The sequence below is a fragment of the Petaurus breviceps genome, unplaced genomic scaffold (assembly GCF_028583685.1).
Source record: "Petaurus breviceps papuanus isolate PSGF00001 unplaced genomic scaffold, PetGlider_PUasm1.0 176, whole genome shotgun sequence".
NCBI classification, from domain to species: domain Eukaryota; kingdom Metazoa; phylum Chordata; class Mammalia; order Diprotodontia; family Petauridae; genus Petaurus; species Petaurus breviceps.
In genome coordinates this window covers 4926118-4945859 of record NW_027185771.1, presented here as the reverse complement: position 1 = coordinate 4945859, position 19742 = coordinate 4926118, and the positions used below count along the sequence as shown (strand labels likewise).

General features: G+C 37.3%; 1 protein-coding gene and 1 pseudogene across 4 annotated transcripts in view; one reads left to right on the top strand and one right to left on the bottom strand.

Annotated features, from left to right (window-relative positions):
• Positions 1-19742, bottom strand: part of ANKRD11 (ankyrin repeat domain containing 11) — a 276644-nt gene that overhangs the window by 189515 nt on the left and 67387 nt on the right. The window contains exon 2 of one of the 4 annotated variants that reach the window (XM_069085539.1): positions 18850-18942. The exons of the other annotated variants lie outside the window; for them this stretch is intronic. The gene's annotated coding sequence lies outside the window, so the exon portion shown is untranslated. The remainder of the gene's footprint in view (positions 1-18849; positions 18943-19742) is intronic. 4 annotated transcript variants of the gene reach the window in all.
• LOC138159513 (serine/arginine-rich splicing factor 5 pseudogene) lies at positions 18657-19363 on the top strand (annotated as a pseudogene).

The window sequence follows — 19742 nt, the reverse complement described above, 5'->3', positions numbered from 1 at the left end:
GGGGGGAGAGAAGATCCACATAGACCAAAATATTTAAGACAGTGCTTTTTGCAGCAGCAAACACTTTAGAAACAAGAAATGTGGCCATCCACTGGGGAACAGCTAAACAAATTGTTATATGAACATAATGGACTATTATTAATATGATGAGTGCAGAGATGAGAAGACATATTAACCAATGCAAAAACGAACCAACACCATCAACAACAAAAAGTGAAACCGATTTCTGAAAAATCACAATGACAAGCTTGTAGAGAGGTTGGAGGGAGGGGAGGGGGAGGGAAGGATATGCTTTTTTTTCCCAATTGAGTTTTCTTGAAAGAGAAACTGATGGTTACAAATAGCATCTCTGAAAATTACGAAATGAGAGAGAGAGAGCGCCAAGAATACATCTCCCTATCTTTGCAAAACAGATACTACAGGGATAGAACACTGCACATATTATTGGACTTAGTGGACATGCTGGTTAGTTTGGCTGAACTTTTTTATTTTCTGTAAAAGTTATAAGGAATAGTAATTTGGAATGGAGAGAGGAAGGCGGGCAGTATTAGGGAATGAAGGTGATCACTAATCTGAATCTTTGATAAGTGATCTGTAACTTATTTTAGGCCAATGTTCCTTTCCCCTAATTTGCCCAAATCACAAACAACAGACATCAGAACCTTTGTTTACACTGCAATGGGGTGGGGAGAGAGAAGTTCATGAAATTTCACAAGCTTTATCTCTGTTGCAGCAAAATGCTTTAGATGCTTTTTTTTTCTAATTGAGTTTTCTTGAAAGAGAAACTGACAGATCTCTGAAAGCTACAAAATGTCATAGATTGAGTTATATGGCTGTCATCAAGCACCATGATTAACACTAACTACTATGTTAAGCTCTATTTCTAACCAAGAATCTCAACACAATTTGGTCATTTCTGAAGAAGTAGCACCAAAGGTGTATTCTAATGGTAATTTTCTATGCAGGTCTCTATTGGACCCAGGGTCATGTACATTTAAGATGTATCTCTAAATGATGCAAAATGGAGCCAAAGAAATCCAAAAGAGGAGGGTCCAGATAATAAAAAAACTAAAATTACAAAAACAGAACACAAATGTGGACAGATATTTTTTCCGTTTAAAAATAAGACTGAGATTTCAACTACTGAGAAAGTTGATATCCTGTCTTACAGCAAACTTCAGTAAGGAATTCAAAAACAATCAGACAAAAGGATGCCTGAGTTGTTGCAGACAGGGATATTTTTAGCAAATGCTGGAAAACTTTATCAAAGAGCAGTGGGACACTGTGTCCCTCCTCTTAATAAAGTTCAATGCTTCATTTTAAAGTTTAGGTCTTTGCTCAAGATTCAGGACCATTCTTTTGATTTCTAGAAGGAGACCCTGCTGGTAGCATAATAAAAAGATTAATTCAATATAGCAGTATGTGTGCCCATGTGCATGCATGCGTCACTACATTTTGCTGTTTCTTTCATAAACTTCTTTATTATAATGCTATCAAAGTTTAAATAACATGTAAGAAATGACTACACTTACCACCATACGTATGAAATACTAATAGGGCCTTCTGATACTGTAATTTCCTCCCATCCAACATTAATTCCATGCACAATTTCATTAGCCAAAAAGAACAACATTATCTCAGCTCATTGTATAAGAAGAGTCAACTGATTGTTCTGAAATCAGTTCAGAATGCAGAATAAAATAGTTATGTCACCCAAAATGCTTGCAGATAAGGAATAAAAAATATTCACGTCCAATAAATTTCTTCTATAAAACTACATTAACAATAAAACTACTTATTGAACAAGGTTCACCTGTACTTGGAATTAATTCCAAGTTGTTTTTATTAACATGTTATTCAAAAGACCTCTACAAAAACAAAAAATTCTTATGAAAATTAGAACCAAAATAATTTACCTCATTTAATATATATTTTAACATAAAATTCCACCCCCAGACAAAAGCTGAATCCTAATGAGCTATGCAAATGTGTATCTCTGATTTAAATTATAATTGTTATTAATGTTACTTTCATCTTTCTTTTTGCTAAGTCACCCAACAAAGCCTATGGAAGCCATTTTCCTCTTTAACTAGTGCCTTCACACTGGAAATCTCAGAAGGGGCTGATCTGCAAAGAGAGCCAGCCCTATTTCTCTCGGTCCTCCCCATTCCCCTCCCAACACTGCGGCACCGCAGATGGCAGCAGTGTGACCTCCCTGTTCCTGCCTCCTTGTTTGGATCCTGCAGTCTTGATTGTACAGGCTAATCCCACACTCTGAGGTTGGCTGGCAGCCAGAACTGTTATTAATGGCACAAAAGCTTCTCATTTCAGCTACTTCTACATCCGCTAATGCTGCTGTTCCCTTCTCTCCCTCCCCACACATTACAACTTGGAGATGGAATACTTAGAAGAAGAATCACCTTTAGCAGTAGTCCTCACACATAATTCTAAGAGTCCAGTAGCATTAGGTGCAAAATTTTAGCCAAAATTATAATCTCTAAATGATTCAGAATAAGAAACAGGGCAGCATTCTTCAAATTACCCTGTAAAAAACACCAACTAAAAAATCAAATACAAAAACCACTAAGGTAATTTTTAAAAACCCATAGAAGATATATTGTTTAAAGCAGAGGTAGTTTAAATTTTCCATTATTTAAAAGTAGGAAAGAATACACCATTTCCTAAAATACTTAAAAGAAAACAGAACACCAAGTCTATCCAGTTACCTGCAACCAATATTACTGCTTTCCAGTATTTAATTTTTCTTTTCATATAAACATTATTTCAACATGAAAAGACAGGGACAGTGTCATATGCCTTGGAGTTCTTATACATGAGATTCAATCAATGGAGCCAGGCCAGAATCTCTATAATAAACACATAAATACCTAGAGGAAATATTTTCCTTTTCCCCTCCACATCAGAAGGCAAGGGTTTCAGGTAAAGTTTTTGTTAGTAATTTCATATAATGTAAAATGTGCTTATTAGTACCCAATTATAGGAAGTAGGAGATAAAGGTATAAGTAAGAAAAATACTGTAGTCAATCATACTAGTCATAGAAGAAAAAAGCTGAAAGTCTTTGCTCCTATGTGACTTTCCCACTACACACCCTTCCCCATATATATTTTCCTCCTTACCCATGTTGTGACCTGCTTCATTTTGACTTAGATGAAATTGGTACTTCATTTTCCACTGGCACTTCATGCCATGTTAAGCCAATTAATAATGTTCCTCATAGTCAGGAAGGACACTCTTTAGTCTCCCTATCTCGTATGCTACCAGACTTGGCTCCTCTCAGACCACTCAGTCACATCCCTGTTGTAGGAGTTTCCTGGGCCTAGATTTCATCTGCATGTGGAACTTCCTGGTAGGCCAACTTTAATCCCTCCAACTCCACTGCTAGCTCCTTCCCCACAAAGCCTTTTGTCTCTCATTACTTCACTAGAATCAAGCTCGCACATTTCTGCTAAAGTCATCTTTTTCAACTCACTAAACTATGTGACCCCCTCCTTCAAAAACCTATAATGGGGGCAGCTAGGTGGCACAGTAAATAGAGCACCGGCCTCGGAGTCAGGACGACCTGGGTTTAAATGCGGCCTCAGACACTTAATATAAAAACTAGCCATGTGACCTTGGGCAAGTCACTTAACCCTAATTGTCCTGCCATCCCCCTCCAAAAAGACCAAAAAAAAAAAACTGTCATGGCTCAAAAATACGATTTACAGTATGACAAAGCATTTCACTAATTTTTAAGGACTTAAAATATAAGGGCTCCTCAACCTAGAAAAACTCTGCTTCTCCAATCCCTCACCCTCTGATCTCACTGACTCCCACTCTACCCAAGTTAAACTGCTTTTAACTACTCCATTTCTGACACTGTTCTTTGAATCAGACTGCGTCCCCTGATTTTTCAACAAACACCCTTCTTTCCTTTCACAAACTCCCAGAAATACACCCCCCTTCCAGAAAAATAATCAGAACCAGAATATGCCAACTATCAAACTTCAGAGATTAAAACAAAGTCTTAATGCTTTTAAGTCAATAGAAACTAACTCTAGAATAGTGGTTTAATGGGGAGAGAGATCAGAGGGCTCTTTCAAGCTGCCTGCTTGATGAATGCTTGCCCCTCCCTACCCAAAACAAGGTGTGTACAAAACTCACCCAACTCCAGGGGAGAATTAGAGGAGAAATAACTAGATACTCTTCCCTAATTTAAACCTCGGTATCCAAATGCATATTCATCTCATCTTTTATTTCCTCCTTTCTTGCTGAAGGGGAATTCAAAATGTCCAACATAAGATTATCCAGGACTTAAAAATCTTTTCATCATATTAGGTGATATACTAAAAGGAATCTGACGTGTGCATCATGCAGATTTTCAGTTGTCTTGAGGCCAACGTGAGCATGTGGTTAGCATATCTGCTCTTGTTGGCAGGGGTTTAGATCTGCTAGGCATTAGAAACACAAGACAGTTTGCCGGAACCTCCAGCAGTGCCTTCAGCCTGAAACACAGCCCAGAAAGAGTTTTCTTTTCGGTTCCACTGGCAACTCAACTCAGCAACTTCCCGAGGTACTCAGAGGGTAAGAGACTTGGCCCAAGGTCAAACAACTATTAGCATGTCTCAGAGTCCAGCAGGACTCACTTTGAAGTCAACTGTTTAGCTGCCTCTTCCATATGATTTTAGCGAATAAAGCTAATATACTATGCCCACAATTTTAACATTATGAATTCTTTTCTAAATGGAAAAATTATTAGGAAATTTGGCCTCATAGTATTAAAGGATATTGGAGGGGCGGCTGGTTGGCACAGTGAGTAGAGCACCGGCCCTGGAATAAGGAGGACCTGAGATCAAATATGGCCTCAGACACTTAACACAAAAACTAGCCATGTGACCTTGGGCAAGTCACTTAACCCAATTGCCCTCCCCCCAAAAAAGGCAAAAAAATAAAAGATATTGGAGTTATATCCTAGATATGAATAAACCAAATTTTTTCAGTCGCTCAAAGGAAAATATAACAAAATAAAAGTTTGGGATGTTTTGTTTGTTTTCTTTCTTCATTAAGAAGAGTTGGCATTTATATAGCAACAGTTTTTTCAGACCAAATGCAGTTCTACTGGTGCTGAGTTAGCCCAATGATGAATTACTTCTACTCAAAGTATATTAGCACCTACTCAGCTATTTCTTTCTATACCTAAGAGTTATTTCCAAGAACTGAGAGCTTATGAGACTTGATCAAGGTCACATAGCTAGTATGTGGGACATATGGCTTGGAACCCAGATCTTTTAAATTCCAAGAATGGTAAAAGTTAGCAAAAAGCATTTCACACAACTGATTCCACCATTCTGGAGAACAATTTGAAACTATATCCATTGGGCTATAAAACTGTGCATGTCCTTTGATACAGCAATATTACTACTAAATATACTGAAACATTAAAACTTTAAAAAAAAAAAGGGAAAAGTATCTATTTTGGGGGAAAAAAATACATAGTTCTTTTTGTGTATGTGATTATAATGGAATATTGTTGTGCTATGAGAAATGACAAGCAGGATGATTTCTGAAAGACCTAGAAAGACTTACATGAACTGATGGCGAGGAAAGTAAGCAGAACCAGAAGAATACTGTACACAGTAACAGCAACATTATACAATGAACAACTGTGAATGACTTTGCTATTCTCAGCAACAAAATGATGCAAGACAATTCCAAAGAACTCATGATGAAAAATGCTATTGTGGGAAATGATGGGAGGAATTTTGTTTCTACATAAGTAAAAATGCTCCTATCTTTGATAGTAGAATGTGGGTCAGAGGTGACTGGTTCTTATGCTTCCCAAGCTATGTGACAGGAGGAAGGTGTGGGCAGGTCAGGAGGCTGCACCTAGCCAATGGAAAACAAGGCCGGGAAATTCTAATGGAGGCAGTATAAAAGAGCTCCCCTTTGTCTGAGTCAGTGTACTCCATTAAGGGAGCTACCCATTTATTCTTTCTGAATAAATGTAATGAAAACCTTCCTGGCTTTCTAACAAATATTATTTATTCCTAGACTGAGCATGTTTATAACACTATCCACCTTCAGAGAAAGAACTAATGGCATCTAAATACAGACTATTCTCCCTTTTTTCCTGCTTTGATTTCTTTTTGTTGTTGTTATTGTTTTCTTTCCAAGTTTTCTTTCACAAAATAACTAATACGGAAATAGGTTGCACATGGTTGCACATATATAACCTATATTAGATTATCTACCATCTCAGGTAGGGATAGAATTTGGAACTCAAAACTTAAAAATTGTCTTTAAAAGTAATTCATCATTGGAGAGGGGGTTTTAAATATTATTAAGAAAACAAAGAACACTGGGAAATTTTCACACAATCGCTCTTGTTATAATAGTAATATGTATGTTGTAAGTATCGTTATCATCATCTTATAGATGAAGAAATGGAGGGGGGAGAGGGGTGTTGTCAGAGAGAAGAGGTGCATGGACCATGGATCACACAACCAATGACAAAGAGGAAAAATGCTGGCTAGCTTCAAGACTAAGACAAATAACAGAATACATTTACTGAAATAAATAGCCTGTAAAATCTTCCTGCAGGGTTAAAAAATATATATATATAGAATGTGTGTTACTACACCAAGGAGGATGAATTTTATGACCTATGCTTCCTCCCCTTGTCGACTTTTTTTTTAACCGAAGAAAATACAAGTGTCAAGAATGAGAGTTGATGAATTTAATTTTAGTGATTCTCCATAGTCTAAATAGTCACCAAACTATGGGCAAATATATAGCATTCAACCTTAAGAAATGACACATACTGTATTTGTACAAAGGATTTCACAGTCCACTTTAAAATCCATTTTTTACATTAGTGTATAGAGCTTGCCTAATATTTGAGGCTTTCCAAGGCGAGCTGGCAGGGGCTAAGCTCATGAGGGTCTGAACAAAAGGTCAAAGCTCTCTCTGGACAAAAACCTAAGATTACAATTACAAATGAAATATAAACAACATTGAAAGCCAGAACCAGCATTAATGTTTGTTTGGTTTTTTTTTTTTAAATCATCTATTAACATTTATTGAATACACATGACACAGACACTAAATAGTTCTCACCAAATATATTGCTATTTTTCAAATTCAACTATATTTGTTCTAATGGGTCCCAATGCTTTGAGTCTCACCTGAAAGATTCTCTAAATTTATTGCTAATTTTGACAATGTTAATTAATAAAAACTGCTTTTTATCCCTTATACAGAAATAAAGCAATACAGAGATGCTTACTATGTGATACCACTGTGTAACTATAAACCCTGGGGACACAAATAAAAGCAAGTCAGTTCCTAACACCAAAGAGTTTACATTTCATATGGCCATGAAATCAGGCTCTGGACAAGAAAAAATAATTTACATGAGTCTATTTTCACTGGTCCACAAGATGGGGATTAAAGAAAATAAACAATCTGAAAATAAGCAGCATGGTATGGAAATAGCCAAAATTTTCAACTTTGGGGATTCAGAAATCCCTGAGACAAATTTTAAGTATAATACATTCTCATTTCTGGAAATGACTGTGCTTGCTCCCTTTCTCGTACCCAGCACACAGTAGGTATAATAATAAATATTTATTTATTTGACTTATAACTCATTTAATTTAAATGGTGAAAATATATTATTTCCCTCCCTTTCTCTCCCAAAGTCCTAGCCACTCCATGTGACAAATGTTCAAACAGTTCATGTAAATGTTATAAAATATTCTGCCCACAAACAGTTTTATCTGTTTGTACTATGGAGCAATGGCCAAGATCTTGTACAAATACAAACACGAAATAAAGAGTGTATCTTAAAGCTGAGGCCATTCTACATTCTACCACAGAGATTTTTTTTTTTAAGGTAGCAGGAGAAGTAAATCCAAGAACTGGGAGGAAGTAAGGGAAGTCTGCAGTAGAAATAAATGGCATCTAAACTGAGTCTTCCAGAAGCTAAGGATTCTCAGATGGAAGAGGAACACAGGGCTAGACTCTGCTGGGAGGGCAGGAGTGAGAGACAACCTGTTCCAAAGCAGGGATCAGGGAGGCAGAATATCAAGTTGAGGAAAAGGCAAATAGGCCAATTCAGTTGCAATGAAGAGAACATGAAAGGGAATTAATGAAATGAGTTGGGAAAGATAGGTAGAAAGCTAGATTTCTGGGGGCTTTCAATGCCAGACTGAGGGAATTTTTATTTTACACTAGAAGCAATTAGACTTTTGAGATTTGTTAACAAGAGAATAATAATATAGTCAAACATTTTATGAAGCTAAGTTTGAAGAATTTTTATTTGAAGAAAATTTATGAAGATAAATTTGAAGATAAACATGTAGAATGAAGTGCGGAAAGATGAGCTTTGAGGTAGGAAGACCAATTAAGAGGCTATTCCAATATTCCAGGCAAGATCAAAGCCTCAACTAGCTAAACTAGTGGTGATAAGAGTAGAAGAAAAGTGTAGATTTGGATGTGTCTGTAAGGCAACAAGGAAGGGGATTGTAGGTAAAGAGACTGGAAATGAGATAGGGAAAAATTATGAGAAGGGCAAGTTCTCCAAGAATAATGTAGGGGACAGGCACAAATAAAGGTCTACCTCTTCCTCTCTGACACTGAAATTAATATGGAATTAGGAGTAATGCAAAGGGGTTCATCAGTAGAGAAGACTGATAAGGAACCTTTAAGGATACACAGACCTCTATTTTGTCAGTAGAGACACATGGTGTTCTGTTGAGGGGTTAAGGCAAAAGATGCTAAAGAGGACCTGGGAAAGAAAGACAGAAAGACAGACAGACAGAAAGAAAGAAAGACAGACAGACAGACAGACAGACAGACAGACAGACAGACAGAAAGAAAGAAAGAAAGAAAGAAAGAAAGAAAGAAAGAAAGAAAGAAAGAAAGAAAGAAAGAAAGAAAGAAAGAAAGAAAGAAAGGGTTTGAAATAGAGCCTCTATGGAGAGGATAGTATAGTTAATCAGGTAAGAAACAAAAGATTTCCCTGCAATAGTGAGAGCCCAGCTGAGATTATTGCCATGCTATTTCCGCAATTATCTTGTGAGCTCCTTGAGAGCAGGGACAGCTTTGGTTTTGCTTTTCTTTGCAGACAACAGTGTTTGGCATAAATGCTTGTTGATTTTACCCAACCTGAAAAGATAACTGAAATTTACAAAGAAACTAGTTTGGCACTACTGTGTAATTTTCTCCAGCAACCTTCATCAAACCCATAGCAGGAGACTAAAGGAAGGAGGAATGGGACAGAAAGGAGAAGCCATGGACAGTGGGGTCGAGGGTTAGGCAAAATGTCAAGACATTCAAGGACCAAAGAGAGTTTATGATTTAACTAGTCAACTCAAGGCCAAGACCCAGAAGGAAAGAAAACAAGACAAGACCAGAGAAACTGTTGTGGACTGGGGAAGAACAAAAAGGTGTGGAGGAAACAAAAAGTCAAAATCAGTTGAAGAATAGGCTTAGGACAAGTGAGGTAAAGGGAGAGGTGGAATCATAGAAAGTTATGATCAGGGGCGGCCAGGTGGCTCAGCGAGTAAGAGTACTGGCTGCAGTGTTGGGACGACCTGGAGATCGAATCCCGGGCTCAGACACTCAGCACCACACCCAGAAATAACTGGCCGTGTAACCTTGAGCAAGTTACTTAACCCCGATTGCTTAAAAATATAAAAAAAAAAAAAAAAAAAGAAAGTTATGATCAAAGAATAGTTTCAGAGTTCAAGAGGATGTTGGCAACACATTAACAGATGATAGTGATATCTAAATTGTGAGAATCACTCTACATAAAACTAAGGCAATGAAGAGATGGGTGCTGAACTATGAATTCCAATGTAAGAAGTCTGTGAGCCAGACAAAGCATATCCCCACTAATACCTAAGTCCTAATAGTAGCTATCATATGCCTAAATTCAATTAGTCTTCCTTGCAAATTGTAATATGATGCTAGGATTGTACAATTATATCCTGGTTAAAAGCACTGATAATCACCACCATTACTGTATTACCTCCTTGTAACAATTCAAGTAGAAGGCCAAATAAATAGCTTCTTAACCAAAAAGGGGGAAATAGCTATTATCTTTTCATCTTAATAAAAATAATGACAAAGGATCTAGAAAACATGGTTTGGAATGAATTAAAGAGTGGTAATACTGGGTTTCTCCTCTAAAGTCAAACTACATTCCATTAAGCACCTTTTCAGAAAACCAGCCCCTTTGGAGAGCTAATATGGTACCTTGAAAGAGGAAAAAGTCTAGGCAACAACATAATCAAAACAGAATTCTGTGGTGGTTTGTAAAATATATGGTAAGGTTCTTTTTCCTTGAGACATCTCACAGACCTTGCGATAACAATACAATTGGTTTACTTCCGGGCTTATAAAAACCCCTACTGAAAAGCACAATTTAGTAGAATTCCTAATGCAATCTTTAAAGAATTGAGTATGGGGGTGGTTGTAATGTAATGCCAAGCAAAGACAACTTCCCAAGGTTCAAAATACCAGCATAGGTGCTCTCCATTTTATTCAGTGACAAATTAAGAACAGAGAAGATCAAAATATGACATCATTCAAAATACAGCATTTACTAAGTGTGATAAAATAATCTCCAAGTACTACCCCACCCCAGGACCTTACATTCATTCAATCAATTACAAAGTCCCTGTTCTAAATAGTACTCCACCCCTAGGCTGTACCTTCATTTAGTCCATCACAAAGCCCCTCTTCTCAAATGGAGATTAGTTTCCAATCATAAGTAAAGTACATTCATTTGTTCAATCATAGAACACAAAAAGGTCAAAAGTTCCCCACCCCTGGATCACAATTGAATCTACCTCAGAGTTACAACAAGTTTAAGCACAGCACTTAATATCCAAATGGAGGTCTTTTCTTCATCTTGACACAGGCAAGTTCTCGGCAATCTTTGTTCCTGGGGAGACAAAGCTTAGCAAGGCCACAAGATACATTGCCAATCTCTTCATTAGTTCATCCTCTGTCTGCAGAACAGTCCTAGGACCCCTGAAAACATTAGCAAAACCCCCTTCCAGGATTTCTGTAAACATACAACAAGAAAATCCTTCTTCAGGGCTTCTGAACCAACAGAAAGGTTCCCAGACTCCTGCAACAACAGCACTGTCCTTCACCAGTGGACAGTATTCACTCTCTGTCTGCAGGACAGTCTCAGGAGCTCTGAACCAACAGCCAGGTTCCAGGACCTGTGCAACAACAGCACTGTCCTTCACCAGTGGACAAATCTGGCAAAACTACATCAAAACAGACAAAGTACCAGCAAAACAGCCATGTCTCCTCAGTTCTTGGCAGCTCTGGGTGGCAGCTCTCAAAGTCCTGGGCAATTCAAAGTGGCCCTCAGAAATTCTCTCAGTCTCTCTCTGCCTCCAAAAAGTTCTTCTGCCTCTCTCTTGTGTCTCTCCAAATCTATATCACCAGCTCCTCCCAGTTCAGCACTCTCTTTTCAAGTCAACAAGTCCATCCCACAAGTGGGATTAACAAGCTCTGGGTTTTAACACAATCAAACCAAAAACCAAGCCAATACCGCGGAATCTTTAAATTATATTACTATTAACAGTGGTGCCACAGAAAGACATTTTTAAATGATCAGACTTCTTCTCACTCTCACTCCATGTTTAATCAGTTGCTCTGTATTATTTATACAATTTCAAATATAAAGTCAATCATTAAAGAAGCATTTAAGGTCCTACCATAGCCAGGTTTATGCTAGGCTGCCAGGGAATACAAACGAAAAATGAACACCCCTCCACCCCTGCAAATAACTTTCAGCTAACAATCAACTAGCCCATTTATTATGAGCTTAGGTGCCAAACTGCAAAAGTATAGCAAAAAAAAAAAAAGGAAATCCCTGCCCACAAGGAGCTTGCATTCCAATGGGGAATTGGAATTCCAGTGGGGAACACACAGAGAAGAGAAAGTGCAAGTAGATATAAAGTTCAGAGTACAGCCAGGAAGGAAATCTGAAAATGAGACAGAACTGAACTGGCCTGTACTCCTTATTTAAAGAGAAATTCTGGCAGAAGGAGCCATCCAGCCTAAAAGAGAAAGGTTGGAAGGTGCTTCCAGTACATGAATTTCAAGGCTAGAACAAGGCTTCTGGATGAAGAGCTCCAGTATGGCAGAAGCTTAAAGTGCAGCTTGAAAAGGAATGATCTGCCCTCTTACCCCTTTTTCCAAACTTCTTACACTTCACCTTCCACAACTTCTACAAATTAGCTATCGAGTTATCAGCTACATTCCTTCCTCAAAGAGCCAGTCTATCTCATTTATTCTACTACTTGACAACAGTGGTCTCCCGGGTTGATTATGTTCCCTCTCTTCACCTCTGTCATAGTGGTACAGTGGACAGAGCACTGTGCCTGCAATCAGGAAGAGCTGAGTTCAAATTCAGTCTCTGACCCTGACTAACTGGGTACGTCACTTCACCTCCATGTGCTTCAGTTTCCTCATCTGTAAAAACAGAGATAATAACAGCACCAACCTCCCAGGGTTGTTATGAGTATTAAATAAGATAACAATTAGAAAGCATTTACACCATGCCTAGCACATATGATGCTAGATATATATATATATATGTTTATTCCATTCCTTTCCCTTTACTAAGCAAAGAGAATAAATCCCAATATACTGGACATAAGTCAAAAGATCGACACAAACAGGATCACAAATTGAGAGTTGCAGGGGACCTCAAATTTCACAGATGATGAAACCTTAGTTTCATCCAGAGAAGTCCAGTCTAGAGAAGTTAAGTGACCCCTTGCCCCAGTCTCACAGGTAGAAAATGGAAGCAGGAAGCTCTGAAGTCAAGTCTTGAGGACTTCAAATCCAAAATTCTTGCTGGGGGAGTGGGAAGGCAGAGACAATCTGGTGCTATGAAATATTTATAATTATAGCCTACATCTCTATAGCATGTTTAAAGTTTACAAAGCACTTACAACAACTCCTCAGAGTAAACTAGTAGGGAAACTAGGCTCAAGAAAGTTAATCATGCTCTCTTTTCATTCTACTACACTGCCTCTCTGAGGGTAGAGTCACATGGAGTCATACCCTTTGTATATAGTGCACACTTTTTAAAAAGTGAATCAAAAATGGACAGAATTGGGACAGCTAGGCTGAGTTCTGGTCTCACAAACTTGACACACTTACTAGCTGTGTGACCTTGGGCAAGTCACTTAACCCCAAATCACCTTGCCTTCCCCGGTCAAAAAAAAGTTTAGTTTTGTTTTGTTTTTTAAATGGACAGAATGATACACCAAAATCCAAAGTAAATGGAACAAAAGTATAAAGATTCAGTGGGATTCAAATGAAGAGATGTGAGAAGATACCTTTCATGGAGGTGGGCAGCCCACGGATGTTACACATATGTCCATACTTTTTCAATGCTACCCATCAGTTGTGCTGACTCTTTTTTCCCCTCCAAAAATTATTATTTATAATAATGGATGGCTCTCTGGAAGAGCTGGAAAAGGGGGGATACTCAGGACAAACATGGAAATGTAAAAAAAATAAAATATCAAAGCCAAGAGTCCCCCAACTCCACATCTAGCCTTTTTTCTACTAACCCACAATCCTCTTCAAATCTTGTTACGTTGGTTAACTCAGACCTTGGGGCACACATTTACCCTACAACTTCTGCTGTATATAGCAGATTTTTTTTCCTTTTTTTTTTTTTTTGGGGGGGGGGGTACAGCATGAAGTTTTGAAGGGCCTACAGGGGAATGGAGAGCTTCAACCAATCCACCTAATTTTAACAGAACAGTGGAGAAAGAATTATTGACTTGAGGGTTGTTTGTTTATAGATCCATTTAAAACAATATACCTTGCAGAAGGAACTGCCAATTTTCAGAAACTACAAGCCTTGATATAATAAAAGCCTAAAATAATCAAAGATGCTTTAGCAAGGTCTTTTCTTTTACAAACGACAATTTAAGTAGTCACCTGGTCAACAGTTTTCTTACTGGTCTGTATAGTTTAAATTTTTTTTTAAGTCAAACATAAGCATGCAAGAATGCATAGTATATCACAGTAATTTTGCCTTGAAAATAAGTTTTACATAAAACTGAAATAAAAGCAATTATTAGCAAGAAACTGAGTACAGTATAAGCAACATAAATATCATATATACACATGAGATAAGCCAAATAAAATTTTGCAAAATTTAACTGCTATTTCAGTGTTGAATATTACACTTAGAATATCAATAAGCAAATCAGTAACCTGGGCTCAAATATGTTTATCTTCTTAAATATATTTAATTAGCATGCCTTACAGACAACTGAAAAATAAGAAATTACCAAATTTAATATTACTAATGCCATTTTGAATCAATTGTTTTTATACACTACTTGCTGCTACATTCTGGGTGTCAAGGAGGAGACTGATGTCTAGCCAAAAACAAATCTCTTCATCTGACACAATTCATCTGATAACACCCAAAGCATGAATTCATGACCAAGTTTATGTGTGATGACCAGGTGTACAGATTAATGACCCTGAAGAGACATTCTTATCCCTATTAACCAACTTCTATAAGCCACTCTAGTCCTTTCTAAATCATTTCTCTAAAAATGGAGAGGAGCATTTGATTTGATCTACATTTCATTGGTACTTGCTATATTAGTTGAATTTTATTTAAACAAGGAGGGCTAGGAATTAGAAAGTCTTGTGTTGCCCATTTAAAAGAACACATGACATGATTTGAGCAAAGAAACTACAAATGACAAGAACAAACCAAAAAACTGAGGAAAGTAGTCCCATGAAAGTGGAACATATCATATTGAGCATATATGTTTTGGAGGGGTACTCCCTTGTTCACATTGACACCAACCCTCTAAACAACCAACATTCTTACTACCTCTGATTCAGGGCCTTCTCACACCTTACTCTCTATACTTGACAAGCCCACAGCCTAAAAATCATTCTCCTTCCCCCTTCAACTAATTCATTTTTTTTCCCAAAGACTTACTAAAATTTGAAACTTTTCTAGAAATTGTCCAATCAAGTTCAATACCAAACTTTCCCCAACTAATGATTTCCGGAAATTTTCTAAAATAATGCCTCCTCTAGAAAATATCACATCTGAAATCCTGTATGACATTCTTAATTTATTTCATTACATGACTGATTAGTGGTCTCTCCATTGTAAATTATAATTATTAAATCATATGATGATACTGCTGTTCCCTTTTGTAGTGTTAATGTATTTTTGCATTAATAGGCCCATGTGACCTGCTTGAGTCACACCAAAGCCTAAGTCATATGAGTGTGGTGGGAGGAGCTTACCTAGCCCATAGAGCAGAGCCCAGCAGAGGCTGATCAGAGCAGTTGAGGGAAAAAGAGGAAGCAGGCAGTGAGCTGTAAGTGTTCTTTCTGGCAAGGTCCTAGCAGGGAAAAGGCCTGGGGATGACAGTGTCCCTGTATTGTTACTGTGTATAGATTTCTTTGCTGCTATAATGGATTTGACTTTCTGGTGTTGGGATTTGGCTTTACTGGTGTTTAAATAAATGTTTTTGGTTCTGTCTTTCATGTGAAGTCTGCTATATTTTGCAATCCAGAATTACCCCCAGCATATTCATTGCCACCATAGGTGCTGTAAATATCCCCTTATCCCTACACCTTTATGTTGTGTAAATAGAAAACAATGACTGTGTGTTCATCAAAGTTTCTATACTGCCCAGTCACAAAAACAATTGTAAAATAAGACAAAGTCATCTCAGTAAAATTTTAATCAGAAAAAGTTTTATTTTCCTTTAATGTTTTGTTTTGACTCCTTAATATTAAACATGCTCATTGGTCTTTACGTTAGATCCTATGGTTTACATTTTTAAAATTATAACTTATAAATAATGCCTTTGCTGTTTTAGACAAAGAAAAAACTATGAATATGGACCACAAGAAAAACTCAGAGCTTAAACTGAGATCTCAGAGGTCAAAACAGCATAAAAATGTAAATTGAAAATAATATTAGATGTTAGTTGCTGTACTCTTTCAAAACTTGAAAACCTCTTCTTATTTTTTTCCTAATGGGAAAACATAAAAGAAGTAAATTTACTGTCAAGTTTGTTATTGCATCACTGAAGAAGCAGAGGAACCTCAGAAGACATCTACACCAATCCCCTCATTCTACAAATGAGGACACTGGAATCTGGGTGGATTAGTGATTTCCTCAATATTAAAATGTTAGTAAAGTCAGACACTATGTGAAATGAGGCCCTGTGACTCCAGCACCAGTGACAATCTGTTATGCTGACATTTGTCCTAATACTAAGAGCAGGAGCAAAATGATTTACATAAGGACAGACAATTTATTTTAAGGTTAGTATATATGACGTACTCATTCTAGCTTCAAATTTACACAGCTCAATTATGCTTTCTATTAAAGGAAGCCAATAACAAAACGGTCTTTTAATACAACTTTGATAAAGGATTAAATTTCATATAATGGACTGCTTTAGGAAACTGTACAATTGTTTCAGGTGACTTTTCCATCTTAAAATCAACTTCCTATTCTAAAGGGGGAAAAAAATACTGATTCAAACCTGTAAAACAACTGACATAATGAGAAGGCGGTTTAAAAAAAGCAAACCCTACTTTCCCCTCTGTGAGTGTGAATGTCAGTGTGTACACACATGCACATGTTCCACTACGATTTATTTAGGGTCTTAAACTGGTAGAGAGAATTCTAGCCCGTAGAATAATTCACCCAAAGAAATCAGAGATGAGAAATCAACCTCAAACAGGCCTGGCTGAAATCACCCTCAATATAGACTGTTCTCTCACTAACCTACCAATCCCAACAGTTTAGAATAGGCCTGAAATCTCTGAGTCCACCCTTGAGAATCATTAAGCTTCCTAAGAATCCTCCAGAAACTAGTCTAGATGAGTGCTTCTTAAACTGTGGGTCACAACCGAAATGAATTGGAGGTGTTTCTGGCAGCCTCACCTGTGTGCTGCATCACACAACTTCACTGTAGCCTTGGTTCTGAACACAAAGTATGTGCACTTTGCACTGTGCATTCCCTCAGACCACGAAATGCCAACAAATGTTGCCAAAATGTAAAGGGGTCACCAGCAGAAAAAGTTTAAGAAATCTTGGTCTAAATGAAAGTTAACATTCATGTGCCCTAGGGCAGGCTTTAAGTCAGTTTGCCAATAGGACCACAATTGTAACAGTGTTTGCTCACATACATTCCTCCAAACTAAAGCAACATCAATAAAATTAATCACTCAAATGACACTTTTAAATAATTAAATTGTGTGCATGCTACTAAGTGGCACAGTAAATAGAGCACAGGGCCTGGAGCTTGGAAGAGCTGAATTTAAATCAAACTCCTGCCACTTATTAGTGACCCTGGACAAGTCACTTAACCCTATTTGTCTCAGTTTTTATATCGGTAAAATGAACTGGAAAAGGATATGGGGCAAGCCACTCCAGTATCTTTGTCAAGAAAACCTCAAATGGAGTCACTAGGAGTCAGACATGATTGAACAACAAAAATTTAAAGAATTCCTCCAAACACAACTTCCTTCCTTAAACAAAAATGGTTATATATTCATGGTGTTTTTTTTTTCTTACTTGTACCCTTCACATTCCTGAATAGTTATTTTTTGGTCCAAACTTCCGATACCTTTGAAGTGAATGCTGTAAGATAAGCTAAATGAGCTACTTTCTGCTGACTCTTCCTGTCTTTAAATGAACAGAGATTAATGATTGTCTCGAATGTACTAGGTAAATTCTTTTCCCAACAGCACCCTTCTAAATAATTTTTAAAAACTAGCCCTAGATGTCTAGTAATTTGCCATCCTGCCTACTTTAGATAATATTAATAATAGCTACTAATTACATAGCATTTTAAGGTTTTAAAAAATCCTTTACATACATCACTGTATTTGAGTCTCACAAAAATTATGTGAGGTAGATGCCTTTTATCATCCCCATTTTACATATGAGGATTTTTTTTTCAAGATAAATTGACAACAAATCTGATACATGTCTCAAGGTACAAGGTAATTGCAAGTGGACAGGTTTCAAACAAATTAAGTTGGAAACATGCATAACCAAGTTTACTTTTTGATGCACAATTCTTTTTTCTTTCTTTTTTTTAAAGCAATTGGGGTTAAGTAACTTGCACAAGGTTACCCAGCCAGTTATTTTGTGTGAGTGGTGTTAAGCATCTGAGGCCAGAACCAATCCCGGCGCTCTTACTCACTGCGCCACCTGGCCACCCTTATTGATGCACAATTCTTTAGCAGTATGCCAAGTCATAAAGGGAATAAAATCTCCAAAGGTGGAAGGAGTATCAAGTAAGAAGATTAAGGTAAAAGCATGGATAATCCATAAGAATACAATTTTAATGTTAATTCATAAAATCGTTTGATGTGTGGCTTGACACTTATAAGATAATTTACTTTTACTCAGTTTCTTCTTGGCAAATAAAGAATAACTCTTACCATTACCTCAGAAGAATCCTGGGAAAGCCCAAGGAAGTTCATGCCTGCCTAATGAATGCCATCAATGCACTATCACAACCATGCCAGTGTCTCTACCTCCAGAGGACTGAATGATGTAAATCTTGCCCATTAAGACTGGAATTAAAAGTAGGTGACCATGAGTGGCTGTAAAATTCACTGGAAAACTAAATTTGGCAACCCTGGGAAAAGATGTAGAAAGATTCTTTAAAGGATATAAACAATGATCTGAAGGCTTTGTGGAATCTGAGGTCCCAGAAGATGCCAAAGATGTAATTTGTAAATGTGATGAAAAGGAACTCTTCAGTAAAAAGCTTACAAATTGGACATACCAGGCTTCATTCTCAAAGTGGACAGGGAAGAGGGCAATACGTTGATCTGATTGTTTTAGTAGCCATTGTTACCAAAATGATAGGAGAAATGTCCTGCCAATATAAACAGAAAATTCTCTTAGATTTGAAGACTTTATTTTCACAAGTCAGCTAGCCGGATCTCAAAAATTTTATCAGACAAGTCAGGGAAGTAACCTTTGAAGATGCTCAAAGACCTAAACTAAAAAAGGGGTGGCTAAATTGGTCCTCTTAGACTAACTCAAAGAATGCTGCTGGGAAAACTTTCTAGAAAAGAAATAAGTGGAAGGAAAATTAAATTGACTGAAGACAGTAAAAGGCCCAGTAGGTTGAGAAACAAATCATATTCCCACACTAGGAACTCTTCTAGATTTCAGAGACACAGATCTCATTCTCATAGTCACAATCTTAGAGCAGGTCAAGAAGCCAGAGTCATAGCAAATACCAATCTGTTAGTAGGTCCTTTGTGCCTGAGAAGAGGCAGAAACACAGCTAAGTATATCTCCCAACTATCAGACTGGCTTATATGACAGAAAAGGAAAATGACAAATGCTGGAGAGGATGAAGAAAAATAGGTATACTAATTAGCTGTTGGTGGAGTTGTGAACTGATCCGAACCATTCTGGAGAGAAATATGAAACCAGACCCAAAGAACTATCAAACTTATGAACCAGCAATACCACTACTAGGTCTGTATCCCAGAGAGATCAGAGGAAAAGGAAAAGGATTTACATGGACAAAAATATTTCTAGCAGCTCTTTTTGTAGTAGCAAAGAACTGAAAATTGAGGGAATGTCCATCAACTGGGGAACAGCTAAACAAACTGTGGTATATGACTGTGATGGAATACTATTGTTGCTACAGGAAGTAACAAG